This window comes from Hippocampus comes, unplaced genomic scaffold (assembly GCF_001891065.2).
Source record: "Hippocampus comes isolate QL1 unplaced genomic scaffold, H_comes_QL1_v1.1 scaffold45, whole genome shotgun sequence".
Classification (NCBI taxonomy): Eukaryota; Metazoa; Chordata; class Actinopteri; order Syngnathiformes; family Syngnathidae; genus Hippocampus; species Hippocampus comes.
This window is the reverse complement of record NW_017805783.1, coordinates 2,012,519-2,020,188: the sequence shown is the minus strand read 5'-3', so window position 1 is coordinate 2,020,188 and position 7,670 is coordinate 2,012,519.

Below are 7,670 nucleotides of genomic sequence, written 5' to 3'. Positions count from 1 at the left end.
ACTATTCCATTACGGTATCCAAGTACCCCGTATCAATACCAGCCATTAGTATGTCAATGGCATTATATATATATATATATATATATATACACATATAAACATCATATGTGTGTGGAGTGCACATCATAAGATTATTATTTTACTTATTCATTTATTTTTTTAATGAGGTGCTTGCGTCAATTCATCATTCCCCTAAGTTCCTTCCACTCCACAGATCTGCAGTGCCATCTGTAGTGCCTGCAGGTGTGAATGTATGCTGTATCCTGTGTGCAGCCTACTTCCCCTCCCGTCAGCTTGTTGCATCATCTGAAAAAAAAAAACACAGGCCTGCCTCCCTCTTGGTGTTGAAATAAGCTTTAATTGGGCCAATCTCTCGGGACAAGCTTCAGCACAGCAAGTCATTGCACAGTGATATCAACATCCATCCATGTTAGACAAAATCATTGTGGAGTCAACTGTATGTGGCCTTGAGACATTTGGCAGCAAACCATGAGCTGCTTGCTAGCTCATCAAGAGGAGCTCGACAACCTCATAACTAACTATGCCCGCTTCCTGCTGAACGGACCTGAAAGCACAACCGCTCCAAATGGAATCACGACGCAGATTTTCACACGTCACATTGAAATGACCAAATTCTGTTGATCATCAAAGTGATTGGTACAACTCTCTGTATGGCTCCAGTGGCAAAATAATTGTTCAATGATGGATCGCCATCGCAGTTAAAGCACAACATTATCGTCCTACTCTATTCTGAACTTTGTTGGTTGGACCTCCTCAACCAGGTTTCTTGCAACTGGGCTCGACTGATATGGATTTTTGTTGTTGTTGTTGTTTGATGTGGATTCCGATATTTGGCAGATGAAAATTCTGATGAACAATTAATCGACCAGTTCATTCAAAAAGTATAATGAATAAAATAATGTATTTTTTGGCCCCACAATGCTTACCACAATTAAGATCTGAATTACAGGCAAGACATTGATTGTTTTACAATACTTATAGTAAAGTAAAACAAATACTATATCTATATCTATATATATATCTATATATTAATTTAAATTCCCTATTACAATTAATGACCATTTCACTTTCATTTGCAGTCGTATATATATCTATATATAGATATAGATATATATAGATATAGATATAGATATAGTATTTGTTTTACTTTACAGCAGAGAGAAAAACTGGCAAAAATGAGCCAGTTTTTTTCCAGATTTGGAGCCTTATGTTGTGATGTGTTCAGGGGAAATAAAAAGCAACTGGAAAAAAATCTTTCGACTTGCAGATTTTAAAACCTCTAATATCATCCGATTAAATCAGCTGTGTTGATTAATTGTTCAGGCCCTAGTTGCAACCGTTTCCCGACGAAGGGTTTCAGCACTCACACTTTCGTCGACATTGTGGTTGCCTATCACCATACATTTCCTGATACAGGGATTTATTGATAAAGTTGTATTAGGTGGCATTGAATGTCGGTGGTTCATAATTCTCACTCTCTCTCCAGGCAAAGTCTTGTCTGCTTCGCAAAGAGCCACAGGTTTGATTCCCTTGAGTGATATGAGGTGTACCTGAACAAGGTGCCTTCCTTCCCCAGTTGCTCCGCAAGGATTGGAAAGTGCACTGCACATTCCAGTCTTCAGTTACCCTCACATGGATTTTGTAATGTGGGAGGAAGCCAGAGTACCCTGCGAAAAAATACACACAAGTACAAGGAGAAACTCTACACAGGGGCATCCAGAGCTGAGATTCAAACCCAAAACCTCTCAACTGCATGGCTGACATGCTCACGACTGCATCGACTGATACCGTCATCCTCCAAGCAATGCTGTCATAATAAATGAGCAGGTGTTTGGGTGGATGTCAAACAAATAGCGTCATTAATTATGACTGCATATCATTGTGTTCTCTCTGATGGCTTGTGCAGTAAAAGGACTTGTTGTATCTGTAGGTCAGGGAAGGACTCGCAGCCTCAGGCCACACTGCTGCGTGTGCCGTGACAAGGTTACATTCACTTCCCTGGACTGATGACCTCAAAGACAAAAGTTCAGCAAAGGAATTGTGTGGATGTCTCTGTGCACATAGTTCAGAGAGGCTGTGGTCAAAATAAATTGTGGGGGACTTGGAATTCACGAAAAAATAACAAAAAAAAACAACAACACTCGATTATTAACACAACTACATTGTTTTTAAATTTTCCTGTTTTAGAGCAGGGCTGCCCGGTATTGACCGGTTAGTGCGTCGGCCTCACAGTGCAGAGGTGCAGTGTTTGATTCCATCTCCGGCCTTCCTGTGTGCAGTTTAGATGTTCTCCCCGTGCCTGCATGGGTTTTCTCCAGGTACTCCGCTTTCCTCCCACATACCAAAAACTGGCAGCTTAATGGAACACTCTAAATTCTCTCTGGGTGTGAATGTGAGCGCGAACGTTTTTTTTTATCTATGTATGCGCTGCGATCGGCTGGCAACCAGTTCAGTGTGGTACCCTGCCTACTGCCCGAAGTCTATGTCAACTGATGTGCCTTTTAAATTTGCTGTCCCCCCCCCAAAAAAAAAAAAAAAAAAAATCATCATAAATTGAAATTTTAAATATTAATTTTCAACACCAGTGCATCCCTTCATTTTTGCTTTGTCTGGGGATGACACTTACATTCCTCTCTGTTGTTTATGTTCAAATGGAAAAATAAACCTGAAGCCCTCTGTCATTGTCACCGTGACTGTCATGTTGTTGCATATCTCTCAGCATCATCTGAGCGTTGAATGTATTTCACTGCGATTACATAACAGGCTCCATTAGCAGCCTCCTGCTTGCATCGCAGACCGACAAACACGAATATCCTTACACACAGAGGAATCCAATTATTCCATTAGGGAATGTATTGAATTAAATACAATTCGCTACAGTTGACATTAGAGCAGCACCGATCGTTACTCACTTTGTAATTTGATTGAGGACTGTGTGGGCTTCATCATTCATGAGAACAACTTATGCTCCCATTAGTCTGCAGTGATTTAAGAGTATGTTCCTTGGCTTGTAATTTAAATGCAACTATACTGGCTCGCGGTAATCAAATTAAGGAGCCGTATCATTTGCATTCACTACAAACCGATTAACCACTTGCTTTTTAACATGACGCTTCTCATGCCTCTTAATGGAGTTGCTTAAGAAGGTCTTGTGTCAGTCTGTTTGGTTAAAAAAAAAAGAAAAAAAAAGGAGTGAGTAGCTGGGAAGGAGTGAGAAGGGTGGGGTGGGGGGGGGTTACGGTGGTGGCGGGAGGTGAAGAGTAGACAAAGCCAGTTGAGCCCATGAGGTTAAGTTCTCCCGAGCAGCAGGCCCACAAGAATGTGTGAGAGAATCCTGGAAGCTTCATTGTTGTCAACAAGGCATCCTGCTCTGCAAACACTACAGAGCCGCTGCTCTTGGACCTGGGAGGTCCAAACAGTCATATAACTCAGGCATTGTTTGTTGTGTGAATGTGTGAAAATGCCTCCACGGTGGAGCATAATCTCAGGAGAAATTTGACAATTTTTTTTTAACAAGGCGCAAACAGCACACTTCCTGAACCAACCACAAAGACCTTTCATTATCCCGCTTCTCAGTTCTTTCATTGTTGTCTTGCTTTTCCTGTCATTTGTACTCTTGTTTCTTTTTTTATGTTGTTGTTGTTGTTGTTGTTGTTGTTGTTTTTTTAACGTTGGGCTCTAGTTAGCCAATCCCAGTTTCTGGACCTTTGTTTGTGAGTTTATATTGTAGCATTTTTACACCAATAACATGGCTTACCACTTCTTCCAAGCCCTGCGAGATGGCATGCGAGACCATTCCAGTGTTGCTCAACATCACATACACGTATCCCATTTTTTTAATCCAGTTCCACAACTAGTGCAGCACTCTTTCCACCTTCTGATCTTAGCTCCTTTTTAACACTGTTTAACCCCTCGAATAAATTGAAAGTATTAATAAAACCACAGAACATGAACCAGGCACATTTTTCATTAAAGATTAGTCTTTCACTCTTTGTCAAATGGGCTAAGCTCCAGCTCACCTGCAGCCCAAATGAGAATAAGCAGTATAGAAAATGAATGGGCGGCTAATTTTTTGCCCCTTGGGAAAAAAATACATATATGGTGCCACCAGATAGCTGGAGTTACCTTCACGATGGCTACGTTTCTTCAAAGCAGTACAGTTCTGTTTGATGTACTACACCCTGATATGATTAGCGTTTCTACTTGGGCTGAACAGTTCATCAAATTCAAATCAACATTGCCATGTAGTAGAATGCAATTTTGTAATCTCAAAGGCTGCAATTAGGAAAAAAAAAAAAAGAACTTCAAGAGTCAATCAGCTTTTTTTTTTTTGGGGGGGGGGGTTATACATATTCCCATATACAGTAATTGTTATTTCATGTTAAATGTTCTGGAAAGCGCTTTGGTGCCACGACAGCTGCTGTGAAAGCTTTACATAAATAAAAATGTAACATATTCTATTTTATTGATCTATTTATTTATCGATAGTATCTAGATAAAATGAGTGCTTAAGAATGCCACCCTATGTGTTAACATTGCATTGTGTCCTAAAACATGAAAAGTTGAAGTTATAAAACCACCGACTTGTTTGATTTGTTGTGGTAAACTGATTTATGACCGACTGACTGATGTTTCTACCATGCACGATCGTTTGGTAGAATTCTGTGAAGTTGTCGTAGTGAGCGACAGAACACTTCAAGTCAAAGTAAGTTAACAACTCCTACTGAAGTAGATAAACAAACCATCTTTCATAATAATTCACTCTTCATTTGCCTTTATTTTAGCATCATCCTAACCTATGAAACCAAATCATTGATGTATAACAAATCTGATATTGTTTATTGTCATACATAGTCAATTATTGATTGTGTTTATTAAATTGCAATTAGAACATTGAGGGCAAAAAAATTACCTTGAGATTATTTTTCAAAATGGTCAGCCCTAATTTGTAGTCACACAAGCTCTGTAAATGGCGTCATCTCCTCCTTGAAATTCACTTCCACTGTCGGAAAAAAAGGGCTTTTGTGGTTGAAGACTGGAATGCTTCAGTAATAAAGAACGGTGGAAAAAAGTTGGGGAACAATTTGTTCCACCTCTAATTGGACTGCATTTTTTGATTAAAAAAAAAAAACGCCATTTTGAAGGACACATGAATAGAAAGTGGTAATGTGGGCCAGTTACACATTCCGTTCCCATTGTAACACGACACATCAACGGACAGCAGCATGTCTCGCTCCACCCTTGTACAAGCATTTGGACAAATAAATGCCTTTTTTCAAAGAGTTGCCTAATTCAACAGAGGACTTGTATTCGCTGCAATTGAGTAAATAGGGCTGTCCTCCTAAAGGAAGAGTTTTACACTCTGTTTGTCTGTGTAAAGCACACACACACACACACACACACACACACACACACACACACACACACACACACACACACACACATACTCACACAATCACAGTCAATGGCAGCCAATGAACATGCATGTAAGTTGAGATGCCAGAGTTGAGCATAATCGTTCTGGAAGTCAACCAGGTCAACCTGTTCTAAGCACTTGACTTACTGGATCTTTTTTTGTTCAGTTATAGGTAACAGGTCCTTGCACCTTCTAGTCCTCAAGCCAAATTGTTAAAAACAAATTCCATACGAATTTGATCATTAATAGTAATTTGTAAAAAAAAAAAATAAATAAAATTGTTTTCTTTTTCATCCATTTTTTCATGTGTTCAAATATCACTCCAAATATTATACACTACTGACAAAAAATTTTGAATAGTTGACTTTGGGTTAAAATTTCACATGAACCTGAAGTGCGCAAAAACAAGTGAATTTAATTTGATATTCTGTAAATGTTGTAAAGCACATGTTCTTATTCCTTTTAATTGTCTCCACATTCACCTCTGGAAGTGCTAGTGGGCGGAACTTCACTGTGACTTCTTTTGGCACAGCAGCTCATGATGTGTTTCCGGTGGAAAGATTCCAAGGCATACGAGCTTCAGGTTGACATTTATTCCAATCTACCGGGAAAATAACCTCATTCTTAAAAATAGTGTCAGCGTGGGTTTTTGTAATAGGTATACTGTATTTAAAAGCTTATAACTGCTCCTTATATATATATATATATATAAGAGAGAGAGAGAGAGAGAGAGAGAGAGAGAAACGAAGGGAGAGAGAGAGAGAGAGAGAGAGAGATGGTGGCACGGTGGTCGACTGGTTAGCACGTCCACCTCGCAGTCCAGAGGTGCAGGGTTTTAATTCTGGCTCTCAACCTTCCTGTGTGGAGTTTGCATGTTCTCCCCCGTGCCTGCTTGAGTTTTCTCCAGGTACCCCGGGTTTCCCCCCCAATATTCCTAAAACATGTATGACCAGTTAACTGAACACTCTAAATTGTCTCTAGGTGTGAGTGTGAGTATATTCTCCCTAAGTGTGACTTAAGTGTGAGTGGTTGTTTATCTCTGTGTGCCCTGCGATTGGCTGGCAACCGGTTCAGGGTGTCCCCCGCCTACTGCCCAAAGACAGCTGGGATAGGCTCCAGCACGCCTCACGACCCTTGTGAGGAAAAAGGTTGAAAATGGTTGAATAATACACGTACACACGCACACACACACACTCTCTCTCTCTCTCTCTCTCTCTCTCTCTCTCTCTCTCTCTCTCTCTCTCTCTCTCTCACACATCAAAAGTATCCCGACGTCAGGGTATTCAGCTTGAGCAATGTTTACCATAACCGCTCCCTTGTCTTCTGTTCTTAATGGTGTTAAAGTCGCACCTATTAGTTCATGTTAATGAGCTTGTCAGAGGACCCTGTTGCAAGTGCACAGCCACTTCAACGACTGTTCACCACAGCAGCACCATTGATTTGTCAAAGCCAAGAATCCTCCGCTGCTTGTGTCAGATGAACAGGTGTAATCCGCAGAGGTCTAGTGCACTTCACAAGTGAAGGAGGTGCTGTTTTGAGGAAGAAGGCAGGAAGTTGGAGCAAGCAGTCTAGGGGTGTCTGTTTGAGGTGGAAGTCACCACCAATAAGCTGCACTCCACCTTCCAGCTGCTGTCTGTCTCTTTAGCGTTTGGGCAGGGGAGGGAGCATGGGTCATAGGGAGGGTGGGCTAAGGTGGGCTAGGATGGTGCTCTTATTCTATGGGTGGGGGCATGCTTTTGGGCAGACTGGGCTTGGAAATTTCCGTTGTACATTTCATCTCTTTTCAGGAGAGGAGGCTTCACTTGGTTTGAGAGTTTGGGGACGTGGCAATGAGCCAGGCCCAGCAGGAAGTTTGCTAGAATCACACAGACAAAAAAAAAAAAAAAAAAGCAGTCATGGACACTGCCTCACTCTAATCAAAGAGCAACACTCCCAAAAAAACAGGAACTCACAAGTGTGGTCAGCACAGACTTCTTTGCTGCTTACGCATTCTGTAGCAGAAGCAGCCTGTCAGTGTTGACCAATGGCCACACAATTAGCCACATTAAAATCCAGTTATTGACAAATATTCAAAATCCATAACCCTAAAGATAACAAACCTGAGATGGCTCAACCCAAATTTATGCACACCCTTTCCCAATTTTAGGGCCCGTAAAGCATGAATGACTGATTTAAAAAAAAAAAGTTTTAACTAAAGGCTCTATTTCCAAAAGCATTCATATCCTTTCTCCAT